At 44.6% G+C, this 21828-nt stretch overlaps 1 protein-coding gene across 2 annotated transcripts in view; it reads left to right on the forward strand.

The window, feature by feature from the left end:
• The window catches only part of LOC126215379 (calcium-binding mitochondrial carrier protein Aralar1), a 725301-nt gene that overhangs the window by 423880 nt on the left and 279593 nt on the right, over positions 1 to 21828 (forward strand). The gene's annotated exons all lie outside the window — the stretch shown is intronic.

Here is a 21828-nt window from a genome sequence, read left to right on the forward strand (position 1 = left end):
GGTAGCATGGAGTGCTGCATCATACCAGTCTCAGGACTGAAGACCACAACAACAACAACAACAACAACAACAATGTAATGTGTTAGTCTATGGGCCGAAGACATACGCAGTTTGGTCCCTTAGCTATTCACACACATTTCAAATTTTTTTTACCGACAACCGAGGAAAAAAAACTCAATTAGCCATAGCAGCAGGGCAAAAATGTTTCGTTTTTAAATACATCTTTCTAAAAAAAAAAGACTAATTTGTATTCGTAAAATCTGCATTGCTTTTGTAATAATGCGTTATTATAGAAAATGGGTAAAGCAATCTGTGCTCATTTAGTAACACTGCCGACAGAAACCAGCGAAAAACACATGGCATAAGAGATGGTGCAGCATTGCTGGACATTAATGTCCCTGTTGCCGTGCCGGCCGCGGTGGCCGTGCGGTTCTGGCGCTGCAGTCCGGAACCGCGGGACTGCTACGGTCGCAGGTTCGAATCCTGCCTCGGGCATGGGTGTGTGTGATGTCCTTAGGTTAGTTTTAAGTAGTTCTAAGTTCTAGGGGACTGATGACCACAGATGTTGAGTCCCATAGTGCTCAGAGCCATTTGAACCTGTTGCCGTGTGTCGTGGCTTGAGGTACGTGCCGTGTGCAGAACTCGCCCCCACCTGGTCTGTACGGTAGTTTCTCGCTTCGTCGCCGGACATCCGTTGTGTTGCAGAATGCCGCCAACCCCAGTCTGGAAATATTTTTACGAAGTGACATAGCAGTGGAGTACAACGCTTCATCTGCTTTAAAAGATTAAAGATTTGTCTGCCATTTCTATGAACTAATAAAACAGGAAGGAAATTATGGTAATAAATTAAAAACTTAACAATAACTGATTCATAATACACAATAAAAATAGAATCCAGCTGATATGCCGCCCTTGTCTACGTATTATGCTTTTATCTCCTTGTAGCCTTTGAAAACCGACAAAATAACATAAACAAACGTACCTACTCAACCTCTGTTTTCACCCTTTACCACTGGATATTCGTAATGGCCAAACAGTGATATGATCCCAAATTACAACATAGGTCTGGAGCAGAGTTTCAAAAAATTGGAATCAGTAGAAGAATACTGGTGATCCTTTTGTATTAAAACGCCAACTTCTCACTTTTCGAGAAAAGCAGCGAGCAGTGGAGGGACTAAGTTTTATTTGCCTGTTTAATTTAATATTTTGATTCTACATAACATGGTACTGAGATAGTCAAAATTTTTCAGTCTATGGTTCGATTTCTACTTTTACTGCAGGAAACAATAGGGATATAAAACCGAAAATCGGTTATTTCAGGAACTAATTATTGTCAGCGGAGTGAAGAGTCACGTTAAGCTAGCGTAGGAAAGAAAGAACGATGTAACCGGAAACCGGTTGTTTCTGCGATAACCGCCATCCCTAGCGGTCGCCCAATAGCATTTCAGGTGTCTTCCATCGGCTTCAGATCGGGCGATTTACTGGCCAACACATTAAAATGAGTCTTCTACCATACACCTCATACCACTGCACTACGGTGACACTGGCAGTCGCTGTTTGCTGTTGGTAGCGTACGTCAGAAGACTCAACGTGAAATTTAGGAAGATCGGCAACTGTTCGCATTGCCAGCAGACTCTTAACATTATTGTAGTGGACTGACAAGGCAGCCAGTCCACAGTGACGGGTAGCCGAAAGGGCACACGTACACACACGCCGACTGGCGCGAAGTCTGGAACAGGATTCGTAATGAATGTGATAAAGAAAAGAACGTAGCTACTAGAACACTTAACTTTTATATCGTCCTTTGGTATACAGCATTCTTGATGATACAAGTGAGACTATCTTGAGATACATGCAATGGTACAAATGGCGCCTTGCTAGGTCGTAGCCATTAACTTAGCTGAAGGCTATTCTAACTCTCTCTCGGCAAATGAGAGAAAGGCTTCGTCAGTGTAGTCGCTAGCAACGTCGTCGTACAACTGGGGCGAGTGATAGTACGTCTCTCGAGACCTGCCTTGTGGTGGCGCTCGGTCTGCGATCCTGACAGTGGCGACACGCGGGTCCGACATGTACTAATGGACCGCGGCCGATTTAAGCTACCACCTAGCAAGTGTGGTGTCTGGCGGTGACACCAAAATTATCAAATACACTGAAGCACCAAAGAAACTGGCGTAGGCGTACAGAGATATGTAAACGGAATACACCGCTGCGGTCGGCAATGACTATATAAGAAAACAAGTGTTTGGCGCAGTTGTTACATCGGTTGCTGCTGCTACAATGACACGTTATGGCGCAATTGTTAGATCGGTTGCTGCTGCTACAATGACACGTTATCAAGATTTAAGTGAGTTTGAACGTGGTGTTATAGTCGGCGTACGAACGACGGGACACTGCATCTCCGAGGTAGCGTTGAAGTAGGGATTTTCCAGTACGATCAATTCACGAGTGTACCTTGAATATCAGGAGTCCGCGTAAACATCAAATCTTCGACATTGCTGCGGCCGGAAAAAAATCCTGCAAGAACGGGACCGATGACAACTCAAGAGAATTGTTGAACATGACAGAAGTGCAACCCTTCCGCAAGTTGCCGGAGACATCAATGCTGGACCATCAACAAGTGTCAGCATGCGAATCAGCCAATGAAACATCGATATGGGCTTTCGGAGCCGAAGGCCCACTCGTGTACCCTTGATGGCTGCACGACAGAAAGCTTTACGCCTCGCCTAGGCACGTCAAAAACGACATTGGACTGTTGATGACTGGAAAGACGCAGTCTGGTCGGACGAGTCTCGTTTCAAATTGTATTGAGCGGATGGACGTGTACGCTTATGGGCACAGCCTTATGACTTAATGGACCTTGCATGTCAGCAGTGGACTGTTCAAGGTAGTGGACGCTCTGTAATGGTGTAGGGCGTGTGTAGTTGGAGTGATACGGGACCTGATACGTCTAGATACGACTTGTAAAACCTACAGTGCCTCTCGGTGTTGAAAAAACAAAAATAGCTCCCAAATTAGCTCCCATGTCCTTAAAATATCAATTCACAAAGTGACCCAAGTCCCTCCACAAGTAGTAATTACGAAAAATAAATAAAAAACAAATAAAGGGAAATACCTAGTATAGAAAGCAGAAGAAAAGAAAAGGAAAATTTAATTATAAATTTTAGAAACCTGGGAATGGGGAAAAACAGTAGAAAATATTAAAATATTACTTATTCCAATAGGTAAGAAAATCAATATTGTACTCATAGAACGTAGGTCTGCGACACCAAAGATTGTGTTTATTAAAGTATAAATAACCATACGTTGTAATTACGAGACTCCAGTCTCTAGTCTGTTCTAGTTCGGAAGTTATTTAGGACGTACAGCTTTAGAGAACAACAATTGGATCTTTATTAAACGGGGATCAAGAATAGATCGTGACGAGATTGTTTTTGAGGATTGTCAATTCAAGACTTTAATTTGCACATTTATCAGATTAGATAAACGGGAAGGTGAATACTAATCTCTTTGGCTTTAATGTCAATTCGTGTGAATATTCAAACGCGTTACTGAATTCAGAATTTTAAGCGGATTCAGACTTTGAATTGTGATAGTCGGAAACTAACTTCACGCGACTAGTGATCATAGTTAATGACAGTTTGCGGATATTAAATAGAAATAACTTATTTGCCGAAAGTGACAGGATATTATCCAACACCTCTGATGCTAGAGGGAGTCCTACTTAGACATCTAATTAAAGAACGTCTTTGAATGAGATCGTGTGAGTGAACCTATTAATTAATAATTCTTGTCAATAAACTGCCGTTGTTAATTTGAAACATAATACAACTCTTGAACATTAATTTAACTTAGATTAATAGACGTTAAGATTACGTGATCTATGCCAAGAACAAACTAGCGATTCGTAACTAAAACAATTGAACGAAAGGTTAAAGTATCGTCGTCTGTAAACACTGGTAGTAAAGTTACTAAAGATTTTTTCTCTCAGAGTTGGGAAGACTATACGTGTAGTGACCCACGTTTAACATTGGGTTTTAAAAGTAATCAAACTGATACTTAGTCGGGACAATATTAAATAAAAGTAAAACCCTTCAATGACAGTCAATGTGTAAAAAAATAAAATGAAACTTTCACCTATTTGGCGAAAAAGCGAAAACAGAAAAAGGGCTGCTACAGACTCTGAAAGATGACACGTTCTTAAGCATCCTGTCTGATCATCTGCATCCATTCATGTCCATTGTGCATTCGACGGGCAATTCCAGTAGGACAATTCGCCACTCCACACGTCCAGAGTTGCTTCAGAGTGGCTCCAAGAATACTCTTCTGAGTTTCAACACTTCCGCTGGCTACCAGACTCCCTAGGCATGAACATTATTGAGCATATCTGGGATGCCTTGCAACGTGCCGTTCAGAAGGAATCTCCACGCCCTCGTAATTTTACGGATTTATGGACAACCCTGCAGGATTCATGGGATCAGTTCCCTCCAGCATTACTTCAGACATTAGTCGAGTCCATGCGCCGTCGTGTTGCGGGTTTTCTGCGTCCTCGCGGGGCCTACACGATATTAGGCAGGTGTACCAGTTTCTTTGGCGCTTCATTGTATAAAGTCTTGCGCGTAAGTAGGTGGAAAGATCCACCGTCGTTAGATTTCACTTTATACGAGGAGTCACAGCAAATACTAATAGTCGTAAAATATCAAAGATTAGCAGTCCTAACCGATAAAAAGGATAACTGTAGGGAAGTAGCCAGCATTCCAACTTGTTTCAGGCAGCAGTAGAGCACACTCTAATGCAGTTCCCGGCTGTCGTACATGCAGGTGAGCAACATTTAAAGCCTGGGACGTAAACTTGGTACGCTATTAACAAATGTTACCCTCTCATGTGTACATTAAAATGTGTTTGCTTCAGTGGTTTGTTTGCTGTTGCTCTTCCGCATGTTCTTACAAATGTTTCCACAAAGTTTCATTGTCCTGCGATCACTCTCTTTCATGGGGGCCTTGTCAAGTAGCGAAGGTTAATTACAATCGCCCTGAACTAGCAGATTCATAAGAGAATGGAATTGATCCGCGAAGGATGTGAATGAACGGTCGTCGGACCGATTCTTGAGTACTTGTAAGCCAATCAGGGCCTCTTATCAGGCCATTAATACAGAGAGGGTCCAAAGAAGAGCTGCGCGTTTCGTCGCGGTATTCTCTAGCAATCGCGAGCGCGTTACGGAGGTGCTCAGCAAATTCCGGTCGCAGGCGGTACAAGAGAGGCGTTGTGGCTCACGCCTTGGTGGTTACATTCCGAGAGGATGGGGAGACACATTACCTTCTCCCACACGTCTATCAATTCGAGACCATACGGCGACTTAATGACTGTGTTTCTTCCTACGTACCATTCCCGTTCGCAGCAGGAAAGGTGGGAAGTGACATTGTCGTGTGGAATACTCTCCGCAACATAGCTCGAGGCGCCTTGTAAAGTGTAAACGTCGGAAGAGAAGGGCGACCAGATTTTCCAGTGTTGTGCAGTAAGCTTCAGTGTCGGACCTCGGACCATGACGTGTAATAATGTGGGCTTTCTGCGTTCACCCCCTCACGATTTACTTCCTGCGGTAGAGAGAGAGAGAGAGAGAGAGAGAGAGAGAGAGAGAGAGGGGGGGGGTCTCTCTCTCTCTCTCTCTCTCTCTCTCTCTCTCTCTCTCTCACACACACACACACGAAGCTCCCGACCACAAGCTCATTATACTCTTTATGTACCGTGATTTATGACGCAAAGTCATTAACTCCCACTGCAATCCCCGCAGAATTATTCCTTTCGCGTCACGTTAGCAGGCGGGTCTAACCGCTCTTAGCGGGGTTTATAATGAACCTCCAGTTTAATTACACCGCCGTACAATTTCCACGGCCGCTGTTTGTGAGGTGCCGCTGGAAATACGTTCTGTCAGCTACCACGCGGCTCCCGCATTTCATATCCCCTTCTTTCTTTTAAATACACTATTATGGTCACCACTTCGGAGACTGGTTGGACCTGCACTGCAGCAAATGTTGTGACATTTATCTTATTTTTAATTTTACATATCCATTGCTTTCAGTGTCCACCTAGTTGCATTTTACATATTGTTATACTTTTCTACCCCAACGTCGATGTCTATACTACCTCATCAAAAGTATCAGTATTAGTGGACATTAATATGAGCCGTGCCAACCTTCATGACATCAACTGCACTGGGAACGTTTGAAGTGAGGTGTCTGAATGTCTGTGTAGGTATGGCACCCCATTCTCCCTCAAGTGCAGAAACCAGTGAAGGCAGTGATATTGCATTCTGGAGTCTGGAAGAAACGCGACGTTCAGACTCGTCCCAAAGGTTTCCAGAATGAAATTTTCGCTCTGCAGCGGAGTGTCTGCTGATATGAAACTTTCTGGCCGATTAAAACTGTGTGCCGGAGCGAGACTCGAACTCGGTATCTTTGCAAGTGCTCTACAAACGGAACTAGCGAAGCACGACTCACGACCCACGACCCGTACTCGTAGCTTCACTTCCGCCAGTACCTCGTCTCCTACCCTCGAAACTTCACAGAAGCTCTCTCGCTAAACTTGCAGAACTAGCACTCCTGGCCAAGCCATGTCTCCGGAATATCTTTTCTTCGAGGAGTGCTAGTCCTGCAAGTTTCGCGAGAGAGCGTGTGTGAAGTTTCGAAGGTAGCTGTGGGGACGGGTCGCGAGTCGTGCATGGGTAGCTCAGATGGTAGAGGACTTGCCCCCGAAAGGCAAAGGTCCCGAGTTCGAGTCTCTATCCGCCAAACAGTTTTCATCTGCCCAAAGGCGTTGCGTTGGGTTCAGGTGAGGGATATGGGCGTGCCAGTCCAATAAACGAATGTTGCTCTCCACAAACCATTTACTCGTAGATGCTGCTTTTTAACATGGTGCATTGTCACGCTGACACAATCAGTCGTTGGCTCCAAATTGTTACTGTATTATACATCTACATGGATACTCTGCAAATCACATTTAAGTGTCTGGCGGAGGGTTCATCGAACCACCTTTCCAATTCTCTATTATTCCAATCTCGTATAGCGCGGAATGAACGAACGCCTATATCTTTCCGTACCAGCTCTGATTTCCCTTATTTTATCGTGCTGATCGTTTCTCTCTATGTAGGTCGTTGTCAACAAAATATTTTCGCATTCGGAGGAGAAAGTTGGTCATGGGAATTTCGTGAGAAGACTCCGCCGCAATGAAAAGCGCCTTTCTTTTAGTGATGTCCAGCCCAAATCCTGTATCATTTCTGTGACACTCTTTCCAATATTTCGCGATAATACTAAACGTGCTGCCTTTCTTTGAACTTTTTCGATGTACTCCGTCAGTCCTACCTGGTAAGGATCCCACACCGCGCAGCATGATTCTAAAAGAGGATGGACAAGCGTAGTGTAGGCAGTCTCTTTTAGTAGATCTGTTACATTTTCCAAGTGTCCTGCCAATAAAACGCAGTCTTTGGTTAGCCTTCCCCACATTTTCTGTGTGTTCCTTCCAATTTAAGTTGTTCGTAACTGCAATACCTAGGTATTTAGTTGAATTTACGGCTTTTAGATTAGACTGGTTTATCGTGTACCCAGAGTTAGACGGATTTATCGTGTAACCGAAGTTTGAGATCCTTTTAGCACTCATGTGGATGACCTCACACTTTTCGTTATTTAGGGTCAACTGCCAATTTTCGCACCATTCAGATATCTTTTCTAAATCGTTTTGCAATTTGTTTTGATCTTCTGATTAGTCGATAAACGGCAGCGTCATCAGAAAACAACCTAAGACGGCTGCTCAGATTGTCTCGCAAATCGTTTATATAGATCAGGAACAGCAAAGGACCTACAACACTTTCTTGGGGAACGCCGGAAATCACTTCTGTTTTACTATAAAGTCAGTACCGCCATTAGATTGTTTTTTATTTGCAGTGTTACATTTACACGATCATGATTTCGGCTTCAAAGTGCCATTATCAAGTGTTTTAAGTGTTATACAGTGCCTGAGATGGCATACTGTCGTATTTAAAATACACTATTACACACATCTTGGGCACTGTACAGCATTGAAACACTTGATAATGGCACTTTGAAGCCGAAATCATGATCGTGTAAATGTAACACTGCAAATTAAAAAAAAAAAAAAAAAAAACAGTCTCATGGCGGTACTGACTTTAAAGAAATATATTATGACTGTGGCCCCACATTATGAAAAAAATTATTAAACTTCTGTTTTACTCGTTGACTTTCCGACAGTTACTACGAACTGTGACCTCTCCGACAGGAAATTACAAATCAAGTCACATAACTGAGACGATATTCCATCAGCACGCAACTTTACTACGAGCCGGTGTGTGGTACAGTGTCAAAAGCCTTCCGGAAATCCAGAAATACGGAATCGATCTCTATTGCGCGAAGTACACAGTGGGTTCATATCCTTCCGCATTTACCTTTTTCTTAAGCACGTTAATAAGATCACATCCTGAGACGGGTGTTAAGATTAATCAAGGAAAACCCCCAGTTGGGAAACGGGGCCAAAATTAGTTGGTTACTGTCGAGTTGCACTTTACAATTTCTTTATTGATTACTTCAACCATTAAAAGTAATTTCTTTATCACTTGGCCAGGAAAAGATCCAAAAAAGCTAGTAGGCATGAGTGCCTTTTCAAAACAATTTACTTTACAGTTAACGGCCAAGCCATTTTACTTAAAACGGACTTTGATAAAGCATTTAATAAGAAAATTAAAACTTTCCAAGTAATGAAACAAAAACCACCAATTTGCATACAATTTCGCTACCGAACATGTAGTCAGCCAACTTCTTTTAAACTTCGGCACAACAAGACATTAAAGTACAAGGGCTCGCTAACAGGGAGGCAGAAATAGCATTTTCGAAGAATGCCAAGTAGATTAAAACAATCAAATTAAAGATACAGTCATTCACCTTTTACAATACCTAACAATTTTAAAGGCACGTAATTTAAAAAAAAACACCAATGAAAGGCAAACTTAACCTTTTTAAACAGTGGTCAAAAACAATCAGAGTAAAATAGAACCATTTAACATTTTACAACAACTAACAACTTTAATACCATTCCCTGTCACCAAAATGTCCTGGGATAGAAATACTTAACCGACCGGGTGCAAGGGCGGCCACAATTGTCTCCCGAAGGATGCTCAGGCTAGAGGAGGAGGAGGAGGAGGAGATTAGTGTTTAACGTCCCGTCGACAACGAGGTCATTAGAGACGGAGCGCAAGCTCGGGTGAGGGAAGGATGGGGAAGGAAATCGGCCGTGCCCTTTCAAAGGAACCATCCCGGCATTTGCCTGAAGCGATTTAGGGAAATCACGGAAAACGTAAATCAGGATGGCCGGAGACGGGATTGAACCGTCGTCCTCCCGAATGCGAGTCCAGTGTGCTAACCACTGCGCCACCTCGCTCGGTCTCAGGCTAGAAGCGGACTAACAGACCCACAACGCCTCACATTCAGCAATCACATCGACCTCACGCGAGGCCAGGGGAGGAGGAGGAATCAAATCAGGAACCATAATTCCTGCCCAAAACTACACTTCCTGCCAGGCAGTACTAATAAGAAGCCATAATTACACCGGCGACAGGGACAGGAAATCCGAACGCAGGAGGCCACAAGGTGAAAAGACGCTGGTTGCACAAACCAAAATTCTTCAATTAACATCTAAACCTTTAACCAAAGTAACTTGCAGTTTATCAGGGAAACAGCAGGTGAACTCCTATGCAAAGGTTCCTCACACCCGACCGTGTCCACGTCGCCAGCGTACCCAACTGGGCACAGTCGCGCAGCCACGCGCTCTGTCACCGGAGCCCTCGCCTTCTCTGCACCCACGGTGGCGAAATACCACCCCTCAGGTTAGGCGAGTTACTAGTCCATCATTCCCGCCTCCAGAAGGAAAATTTAAAGACGTCCGTTGCCGCTCCCACCAAGTAGGACTCGGAACCACAGCCGTGGCCCCCGGGTGTTCACAGCAACAGCTTACAGCCTTGTCCCGTCAACTCGTCCCGCATGTCTCGCACCGCCAGGATAGACCACGCGGCTTCTCGGAACGACAGCCAACTCTCCACCGCCAGGCCACGCCGCGGTCTCAACCTACGACATTCTCTAATGCCCGATTTTAAAGATCGACCGACCGACTCGTCACCGGTAGGCAACCAACCGACCATCCCCCCAAAGCTCTTATTCCATTACACAAGGCTAACAGGAAGCAACGACTCGAAGATCGATAAGACCAGACACGCCGCCAGAGGGGAATCTCAACAGAATCGTACGCAGCATAACGATAAATATGAATCAATTAACGATGGAATGGAAGGACTCAGAACAATATTTACAGCGCGATATATGTTGAGAGCCGACACACGGCTCACATCCTAACCAAGAAGAACTGCCCCATACCGTAACACCACTTCCGTACTTCCCGCCCCTCACTACAAATATTGCAGGTACATTTTCCATCGATTTGCGTAACCCACACAGTTCCGTCGGATTCCCACTGGGTACGGCGTGGTTCATCACTCCTAAACCCTCGTCTCCAGTCACCCACTGTCCAGCGGCGTCACTGTTTACCCTTTCGCGAGTTTCCCCTTAGCAGTGACTGCAGGTCTGTGTAGCTCATGAGCAGCAGCTCGACTACTGTACCCCCATTATGTTTAACTCCTTCCTCACAGTCACTGCGCTAGTTGGACTACTGGCGGCACTTTAGAACCCACGACTGATTTCTCCCGCCGATTTTATGCGGTATTTTCTTTGACAGTCACCTTCCGCAATGGTCTTCGTTCCCTGTCCGACAGTACATGAGATCTCCCTCGTCTCGGTTTACGTGTCGTTGTTCCTTTGCGTCTCTACTTCGCAATCACAACAGGCGACTTGGGAAGCTTTAGAAAAGTTGAAATGTCCCTCATGGGTCTGTCACTCAACTGATACCCAGTGACAAGTCTACCTTCGAAGCCACTGAGCTGCTTACCAATCCACTCTGCTGTTGCTGCTTTCATACTGGCAACAAAGTACTGCGTGCCTTGTTTTATACTGGCGATGGGAGGAATGGGTCTGCCTCTCCTGACATCTAGTTGTCAGTTCCACAATGCATACGCGTGTCCTTATACTTTTGATAAAATAATGTAAGATACAACATATGCGCTGAAGAGCCAAAGAATCTGGTACACCTGCCAAATATCGTGTAGGGCACCCGCGAGTACGCAGAAGTGCCGCAACGCGACATGGCATGGAGCCCTGGAGAGACACTGCAGTTGATGTCGCGCTGTTAACAATTTGACGACCGGCGACACCACAGTGGTGTCGGGAGCGTAGTATCGTGCAGTGGCCGGTGACAGCACTTTATTATCTTTTTCATTTTGTTGGTGTTTTGTTTAACAATAATTTACACACGTCAACAACTTTTTTTGTTTTTATGAGTACTTGTCCATTTTCATGATGGCAGACGAAAGAGACGATACGATTATTTACGATGAATTCGCGGTCGTCTTGTCTGACGTTCCAGACGACTTGGCCGGTTGGGAAGACGACATTGGATATCAAAAAAATGAAAGTGAGGCAGAATCGTCGGGAGATAGTGAAATACGTCCAAGAAGAATTCGGCAAACGCTACGGTTGCCAACTGATTCGGATGAATCATACGAAGAAGACAGACTATGATTTACTGAGGACCAGCAATAAATTTGAAGGATCTCCGGGTCCGCACATATTTCCCAAAGGTACACAGAGCGTCGAGGATATCGTAGAATTATATATTGGCAACGATCTATTTGAATATATTAGCAACGAAACCAACAAGTATTACAGTCAAAATTGCAATAGAAGGAAACTGGATTAAAAAATGCCAAATTTGTCGACGTTACGGGACCCAAACTTAGAAAATGGTTTGGGCTTGCTATCCATATGGTAATTGTAAAAAAAAGCAAGGATCAATGATTATTTCTCAACGAACACACCGATATTTCGCAAAACGAAGTCCCCAACCGATTCAGACAAATATTATCATTTTTACATTTTTCCGACAACAACAACAAACCGGATAACGCCGACCGGCTTTTCAAAGTGCAATTCGTAATTGATTTTTTTTCCCAAAAAGTTTAAAGGAACGTTTAATCTAAGTCAAAACATCTCAATTGATGAAGGAATGGTACCGGGGCGTGGACGGTTAAATTTTAAAGTTTACAATCCGTCGAAAATTACGAAGTACGGCATACTCACTCGGATGCTGCGTGATTAGAGTACGGGATACATTTCCTCATTCAAGATATATTGCGGCGCTGGACAGCCTTCAGCAAAAGCAGTGACGGAACTACTGATACCTTCTGATGGAAAGTGGCATCACCTCTACAAGGATAATTATTATAACAGTGTAGAACTTGCAGAGAAGTTACTTGAGAAGAAAATTCGAGTTTGTGGAACGATACGGCAAAATTGAGGATTTCCGGAAAAATTAAATCGCGCAAAAGTCAATGTGTTTGAAGCTTGTCATCAACGGAAAGGTGACAAGCGGCCGGCGACAAGACAAGTAATCCGAATTGGCGCTGCCGGCGCCAAGCGAATAAATTTGTACGAGACGTGCGGACAGCAAAGTGTTAAGATTTCCTTCGATGAAATAGGGGCCTATAATTCTGTCCTCCAGAATCCCACACCATACATTCACCGACCACAGTTTTTGGTGTACAACTTGCCGCAGCCAACATGGATTTTCAGTTGCTCACATGTTATGTAAATTAACATTTCCTTGCTTCGTGAATGTAGCCTGGTCAGTACATAAAATCAAATTAATAAATGTGTCATTCCTCTGAATCTGAAGTTGAGCCCATCGCCAGAATTCAATGCGACCCATACAATCCGTACCAGTTACTTCTCGGCGGAGACTGATATGGTAAGGATGATATTTATGGCGATGCCGAACACAAACAACACTACTCTGGCTCATGCCAGACTCCGTTGCGATTTGACGCGAACTAACACAAGGATCTCGAACCACAGTGGCAAGAGTACCAATTTCCGTTCCTCGTTAGCATGTTTCGGATGCGTTAAAGATCCAGTTGTTCTCAATTTATCATACACATATTTAAATGTACGACGTGTAGGGTGAGTACGTTGAGGATATCTTTCAGCGTACAAGTCTCTAACTCTCACTGTATTTCGTTGGCATTCTTCTTCTTCTTCTTCTTCTTCGAAGGAATACATCATTCACATTGGCTTGATTCGAAGATACTAGTCTAACCGTTCCTGTTAGTGTTGTATCGCGAAACCGTCGAATGGTGTTTACATGTCAAGGGGACGTTAGATGGACACGCCGTATTCGGCGAATATTTACCATTTGCACGATTACGAGAGAGAATTGTCAGAGCATGTGCTTCGATAAGTGCCGAAGTAATAAGGAATACCACTCAGTCCATGACAAGAAGATTGCAGCACTGCATTGATACCAACGGTCATCACTTGAACATCTTCTGTAAATGGACGTTCATGCCACCTTCGTGACGTTCGTTGACCTTCAAAGACCTTACTGTTACACATCATTGGATTCGTCTCGATAACTGCTATCAGAAATTAAGTCCCAAACTATAGCATCCCATTAAAAAAAAAGTTGACTTTCATATCTCTGAAACGACCCCACCTAGCAACAAAAAACCAATATCATATTATGGTCCCCTTTGTCCCATGCAACTTTTGTCCCACAAACTTTTCAGCTCCTATCATACTTGCGGAGTTATTCTTGGTGGAAATAGTGACTCACCCTGTATATTGGTTCAAATGGCTCTGAGCACTATGGGACTTAACATCTGAGGTCACTAGTCCCCTAGAACTTAGAACTACTTAAACCTAACTAACCTAAGGACATCACACACATCCATGCCCGAGGCAGGATTCGAACCTGCGACCGTAGCGGTCGCGCGGTTCCAGACTGAAGCGCCTAGAATCGCTCGGCCACACCGGCCGGCGCCCCTGTATATTATTCAGAAGTAGAGCCTCAGAGGCTACTCATCTTCTTTGTGATTTTATTTCATCGTTTTGGAAGCTGATGTCTTAGCTGCAATCGTCTTTTCACTCCTCACTTACTGTTTTCTCGCATATCGTGGTAGAAGTAATACGTCAGTCTTTAGCACTGGCCGCTTACGAAATAATAAAAATTAATTTTTCAACTGTGTTTTTCATTTCTTAGCATCACATGATATACATTATTTGAAATAATGTATATGATTTTTACCCGCTGTATTCGGAGGATTGGAGCCGGATTGTTCAGTGCCCAAAGAACTCTAGCTTCAATTTTGTACTTTCGTTAATTATTGTCTTAATAATGAAATAATCCATTTTCGTCAATATCTAAGTCCGATTACCTTAATACCTGCATTTTTTTCAATGTAAGGTTTTATTAAGGTTTAATCTTTCACTGTCGAGAGTTGCTGAACGGTGATGGCAAACAACCAAAATGAATTGCCCTGAGACAATCTTTTTTTTTAGCGACTGGAACAATTAATGATATCTCTTTAGTTCTTCAGATGATGAATGGTTGCTTATAAAAAATATAAATGCCGCAAAAGCCAAAAATATGGTCCCATCACTGTTGGAATGTGCGTCCTTGACGCGATAAAAACAGACACGCGAAACTTCTAATCATTCGAATTTCTTAGTGCCGTTTAGCTGAAGGATTGTTCCATTGCAGTTCGCTGCCGATAGGGAACATTTTAATGGCCATTTTATGATCCAGCTGTCTTTCGCCCTCGTAAGGAAAGAAGCGCGAAGACTGGTACGCCTGATATGTATGCAAGTCGCTACACAGCGGTGTAAGCCAGGCTGCCAGAGCAACAGATGGCAGGCGTTCCCAGGTGCCTGCGGACGATCTCGCTTTCTGCAGGAGTTACTTTCCGTCCCGCACGCGGGCGTTGCTACATCTACATGCACACATCGCGACCCACTTCACAGTGTGTAGGAGAGGATACGTAGCGTGCCATTCTCACTTTCCTGTACCACTCGCGAATGGTGCGCTAGAAAAATCATTTGTCGTAACTATGTGAGCTCGAATGTGTCTGACTTCACATTCTTGGTCTTTCGCGAAGTATACATAGAATGAAGCAATATATTTGTTGACTTCCAAGAACGCGGGTCCTAGATGTTTTAACAGTAAATCACACCGTGATACAAAACGCATCTCTTGCAGCGTCTGCCACTATAATTGACTGAACATCACCGTCATGCTCCCGCGCTTAGCAAATGATCCTGTAACGAAAAGAGCAGCTTTTCTTTGGATCTTCTCTACTACCTCTATCAACCCTATCTCGTACGGATCCATCCATTTGGTATATGTGCTACGGACTGCGTCAAGGATCTGGATCTCTCGGGCATGAAAATACACACCCAGGGATGGAACGCACTGTCACCTTGGTGTCTTCGGAGACCCAAAGTGATTTCAAGCTAGTCCGGAACCGCGGGACTGCTACGGTCGCAGGTTCGAATCCTGCCTCGGGCATGGGTGTGTGTGATGTCCTTAGGTTAGTTAGGTTTAAGTAGTTCTAAGTTCTAGGGGACTTACGACCTAAGATGTTGAGTCCCATAGTGCTCAGAGCCATTTTTTTGATTTCAAGCTTGACGCAGTACCAGAAAAATTGTACTCCAGATATGGTTTTTACAACTTTGGTTTCGTCCATTTTAAGTACGTACCATAGTTTTATCGTTATTTATACAGATGGATCCTAGTAGAGGAATGCTCTCTGTTGTTCTGTGGTTTTCCCTGATAGGGGTTTTAAGTACGTCTTCCATAACAATATACAAATTATGATGCGGGGTTATGTGGCATTCTAATGGCACTGGAGAGGGTTCACAGACATCACCGTCCGAGTTTTCTTGTCTGTTCCGACTCTCTTAGTGCCCTGCAAGCGCTTCACCAAATGTATCCGGTAGACCCGCCCTGCTCATTCAGCTCATCCGTGACTGCGTACAGCGGCTCCAACGCCGTGGCAAGGAGGTGATCTTCTGCTCGGTACCTGGCCACATTGAGACACAGGGTAACGACGTGGCTGATAAAGCTGCCAAGGAAGCATGTTGGGATGGTGCTGTCCATCAATGTCCCATCCCGTTGCACGCCATTATCTCATTTTCTGACAGATGCATCACGCGTCAGTGGGAGAGTGAATGGTTGCAGGTGTCGGACAACAAACTGCGGTCGCTCAAATCGACCACAAAAGCTTGGCGGACTTACTGTCAGCCTCTCCGCTGGAAGGAGGTTTTGCTTACTAGATTGCGCATTGGGCATAGCCCTTTAACACATGTCTTCTTCCTACGGGGGGAAGGATCCACCTTTATGTGAAGTTTGTGGCGTGCCGCTTTCAGTTCAGCATATTGTAGCTACGTGAGCCCTTGGTCTCGCTGGAGATCTGCTCACCGTTCTCGCAGATACCGATACCAGTGTTAACAGAGTGGTGAAATATTGTGAACTGTCAGACCTCGTCCCTAACTGGTCGGGAATGGCGGCAGACTTTAGTACGTTATAAACTGCTCTGCATGTGGGGACAGCCTTCGTCCCCACCCATGAGATTCCATGTTGACTTTTCGTCAGGGCGGTGATGACCGTGATGTCGAGCGCCCCCTCAACCCAACTCATCATCATCATGATCATCATCGTACGGATCCCAGACGGACGACAAATATTAAAGTGGAAGGGCTACGCTTTCAGAGGATAGTCGAATGAATCCCAGTCTAACATCCGCCTTTCCTGCTATTACTTGTATGTCTCGTAAATATTTTGTGGAAGTAACTGCTCACAGTGACTGCAGTCGTATAATCATACGGTAATTGGCCCCTGTGCCTGTGTATTCGCAATGCGTCGTATTTGTCTATGTTGAGGCTCAAGTGCCAGTAGTTGCAGCAGGCGTCGGTCCTCTGCACGTCTTCGTGCATTTTCGCTACCATATTCTAGAGTAGCGACTTGTTTGTATACGATGCTGTCGTGCGTGCACAGCTTCATGATGGTTCCGACGCTATCTTCGTGGTCATTCTTACAGATTGTGAAAAGTAGTGGTCCTTAAACACTCCACTGGAATAGCCCGAAATTACTTTACGTCTGAAGATTTCTCTCCGTTACAAATGACATACTGTGTACTATTTTCTAGAAACTTTTCAGCCAAGTGGATGTGGTCTGATTTTCCGTTCCCTCGTATTTTGCTCATAGGGCGATATAGTGTTACTCTACGGTACACCTTCAGGAAGTCAAGGAACACGGCATACACCTGGGCGCCTCTATCTACGGCTTTCTGGGTCCCGTGGACGACCAGAGCGGTCTGGGTCTCGCACGATAATTCACTTCTAAACCCGTGTTTATTCCTACAGAGAAGCGTTTCGGTTTCCAGAAATGTCTTAACACGCGAGTATACAACGGGTTGTAAAATTTTACAACAGACTGATATCAGTAGTATAGGCTAATAGTTTTGTACGTCTGCCCGACAACCCTTCTCGAAAACTGGAATGACCCGCGTATTTTTCAAATCTCTTGGAACACTTCGCTCCTCCAGCGTCTTACGGTAGACTCTATGCACCCCAAAGAAACCTCCGCTAACACAGCCATGGCGTTATGTTTGTTTGTGTGCCGGCCTTTGCTTTTGTATGTGTTTGTTTGATAGTATGCGCGTGCCCATTTGGTACATAATGTTTCCTGCTGCTTATAGCTAGTGAGGAGACAAATTGATTCTCCATTCGCTATTTAGATGCATTTCGGTGCAGTTAATTCACTGATTTCGTTTCTCTTGTTTCAGGTACGTGCAGTGAGCTGAATACTGATCTTTCATCGAAGACGGAGGTGCGGTAAGGGGTTAGTAGCCGTACAGCGTAAGAGCGTCAACATGTACCTGATTTACGGTACTTCAAGTAGGATACGCAAGTCGAATTACAAGGTTTTCAATATTCAGAACTGTGGTGGCATCATTGTTATCGATGTCGGTCGGTCATTCAATGTCGTTACGTGATCGTCTGCACGACTTGTTCCGTCTGCTTTGTGAAACACCTGGACGTTCGTCTACACCGTCATAAATGCAAAGTTTCGGGAACGGCTATGGTGCTGCGAATTCTGTAAAGTTAAGCTTCAGCTGCCAACTAGATCAACGGTAGTACACATTGGGCGGTTGTCGTCATTTAAGGGTTGTCCGGATGTGTCTCCAGGCATGTCACAGGAAGGGAAGAGGAAGAAAGAGAGAGTGGAGAGAGGTGAGAAGCGCAGGGAAAACCAGGAAGATAGAATACACACACTGAAAAGCCAAAGAAAGTGATACACCTGCCTAATATCGTGTATGGCCCCCGCGAGCACGCAGAAGTGCCGCAGCACGACGTGACCGAGCGAGGTGGCGCAGTGGTTAGCACACTGGACTCGCATTGGGGAGGACGACGGTTCAATCCCGTCTCCGGCCATCCTGATTTAGGTTTTCCGTGATTTCCCTAAATCGTTTCAGGCAAGTGCCAGGATGGTTCCTTTGAAAGGGCACGGCCGATTTCCTTCCCCATGCTTCCCTAACCCGATCTTGTGCTCCGTCTCTAATGACCACGTTGTCGACGGGACGTTAAAAAAACACTAACCTAACCTAACACGACGTGACATGGACTCCACTAATGTCTGAAGTAGTGCTGGAGGGAATTCATGAATCCTGCAGAGCTGCCTATAAACACGTAATTGTACGAGGGGGCGGACATCTCGTTTGAACAGCACGTTGTGACGCATCCCAGATATGATTAATAATGTTCATGTTTGGGGAGTTTGGTGGCCAGCGGAAGTGTTTAAACTCAGAAGAGTGTTCCTGGAGCCACTAAGTAGCAATTCAGGACGTGTGGGGGTGTCGCATTGTCCTGCTGGAAATGCCCATGTCCGTCGTAATGCACAGTGGACATGAATGGATGCAGGTGATGAGACAGGATTCTTACGTACGCGTCACCTGTCAGAGTCGTAATCAGACGTATCAGGGGTCCCATATCACTCAGTGTACACACCCCACACCATTAGAGCCTCCACCAGCCTGAACAGTCCCCTACTGACATGCAGGGTCCATGAACGGAATTTGAAACGCGACTCGTCCGACCAGGCAACATGTTTCCAGTGATCAATGTCGGTGTTGACGGGCCCAGGTGAGGCATAACGCTTTGTTTGGTGCAATCATCAAGGGCACACGAGGGGGCCTTCAGCTCTGAAAGCCCTTATCGATGATGTTTCGTTGAACGGTTCGCACGCTGACATTTGTTTATGATACAATGAAGGCTTTTGCAACCGGATGTTTCAGCTGCTGAGAATTCTTCCTGGTTGTATGGTCGTGGTCCATGGAACTCTTCAATCCCTGACGTTTCGTCCAAGGCTACGTTGGACATCTTCGAAGGTGCTTCTGGCTGCGCTGTCTTGCCGACTAAGTAGAAAAAAAAATGAGGTTACCGAGTATATAACCAGATTTGTGACTGGATTCAAGACTTCTTTGCAGATAGAACTCAAGGCGTCGTACTTCACGGAACAAAATGGATAGATGTAAAGGTACACCGAGGAAACGCGAGGGGACCGTTACTGTGTTACAGTGTATAGAAATGATTTAATAGAATACGTCGAAAGCTGTTTGACTGTACGCGGACAATGTGGTTGTCTATAAGAAAATAGAAACGCCAGAAGACAGTATCGATTTGCAGAATGACCTGTAGAGGATTGATGAATGGTGCAGCTCCTGACACTTGACCCTGAACATCAATAAATCTAACACATTGCGCCTACATAGGGAAGGACTTTCACTACTGCACAAGTACACTATTGATGACAAGTTGTTATAAACGGTAACTCCCGTAAAATATCTCGGAGTAACTATTCAGAGCGATTCTATAGGAAGAATGGAAGAATCCTAGGGAAATGTAACTGATCCTTATATGGCCCTTGTTCGACCGATTCTTGAGTATTGTCCATCTATCTGGGATCCCTACCAGGCAGGATAGATAGAAGAGGTGCAGAAGATGCAATGAAGAGCGGCGCGTTTCGTCACGGAATCGTTTAGTCGGCGCGATAGCACTACAAACATCATCAACAAACTCCAGTGGCAGACGCTACAAAGCCGGCCGTTGTGGCCGAGCGGTTCAAGGCGCTTCAGTCTGGAACCGCGCGGCCGCTACGGCCGCAGGTTCGAATCCTGCCTCGGGCATGGATGTGTGTGATGTCCTTAGGTTAGTTAGGTTTAAGTAGTTCTAAGGTCTAGGGGTCTGATGACCTCAGATGTTAAGTCCCATAGTGCTCAGAGCCATTTTTTAACCAGACGCTACAGGAGAGGCGTTGTGGATCACGGAGACGTATCATATTATTTCCTCCCAAATACATCTCGCGAAATGACCACAACGAGAAAGGTCGATAAATTAGAGATAATACAGAGGCTTAGCGACTGTCGTTCTGTCCACGCGCCGTTCGCTAGTGGAGCAGGGAAGGGAGCATCAGTTAGTGGTACCGAAAACACCCTCCGCTTGCAGAGAATGATGCAGATATAAAATTATGCAGATGTGTATCACATAGCGTTTTAACAAGACGACCCTTATCGTGGACCGGGATTTACGTCGAGTTTTTGTCGCAGCGTTTGTTAAGCTGGACAGTAGTGGACATTAGACTTGGCCACTGTTTCTATGTTTCGATACACTGTATCGATACGTGGAACTGTTTCAGAGTTTCGGAACGGCTGTGGTTTACTGTTTCGAAACAGTGGTGTTTCATTCCGCCCCTGTCTCGGATAATCGGACCAGATTCGACCTCGAGCCAGACACAGAAACTGTATCGTTGTTTCAAAATAAGGCTGTTTCAGTCCACCTGTGCTTGAAAGGGACTAATTGGATCGAAACAGTGATGTTTCTTGCGCTCTGTGTCGGACGAGATTCGGGCTCGGCACAGGTACTGAAACACAACATACCACTTCGTGAACACTTTCAGGAGTGTCGAAGTCTTTTTGACAAGCAATAGCATGAAGCTTAAGATATCCGAAAATAAAGCTTCGTTTCTAGCTGACTGTCTTATTCCGAAATGGCGTAACATCTGCTTTATAAACACTAAGCAAACAATAAAACAACGCATACTATTCACATTCAAAATAATAAATATGTGAAAATCATTCAGTTAAATTACACTTTTTTATAACATACGCTTCTCTGTTCACGTACAGAAATCCTATTAAGAAACGCAAGTAAGATTACAACATTTTAAATAAAAAAAGGCGTAGAGTGACAGTTATTAGTCACATAAATTTGATGTAGGTATAATTGCAAGCAATCTGTTTGACATATCACTGATAGTGTAATGGTGAACGGGAAGGGCTGGGAAGCGTGGTGAATTTATAGTAACGGTTCGAAACACCTTGAAAGACAAAATTTTTTTCTGTTATATGTTTATTCGAATTATTTGGCGTTATTTGTGAGTCTATAGTCACTGAGCCTATTATCCACTATAATTCCCTTTGTGTGCATGGAAATTAGCAGGATGGGTATATTACCCATATTAACGGAATGTGGGAATCCCAGAAGCATATCCGTTGTTTCTGCAGTTTGCTCCCACCTCCAGTTCCGTTCGTGGTGGTTCTTGTCTTCAGCTATGGCTTTCCTCAGCCAATTGAAAAGTATGAAAGTCACACGACACGAAAGCAGCGCCTTTGCTGCAAGAAATACGAAACTGCCAAGACGCCTAAGTGATAGTTTCATACTTTCTGCGACATAAGCGCTCTCGCACCTCATTTGTGTTTATATGGACATACTTATACAGTAGACATTCAAGATGACTGTGTAGGTTTATTAGATTACAAAACACAAACTG

The sequence above is a fragment of the Schistocerca nitens genome, chromosome 12, assembly GCF_023898315.1.
Source record: "Schistocerca nitens isolate TAMUIC-IGC-003100 chromosome 12, iqSchNite1.1, whole genome shotgun sequence".
Classification (NCBI taxonomy): domain Eukaryota; kingdom Metazoa; phylum Arthropoda; class Insecta; order Orthoptera; family Acrididae; genus Schistocerca; species Schistocerca nitens.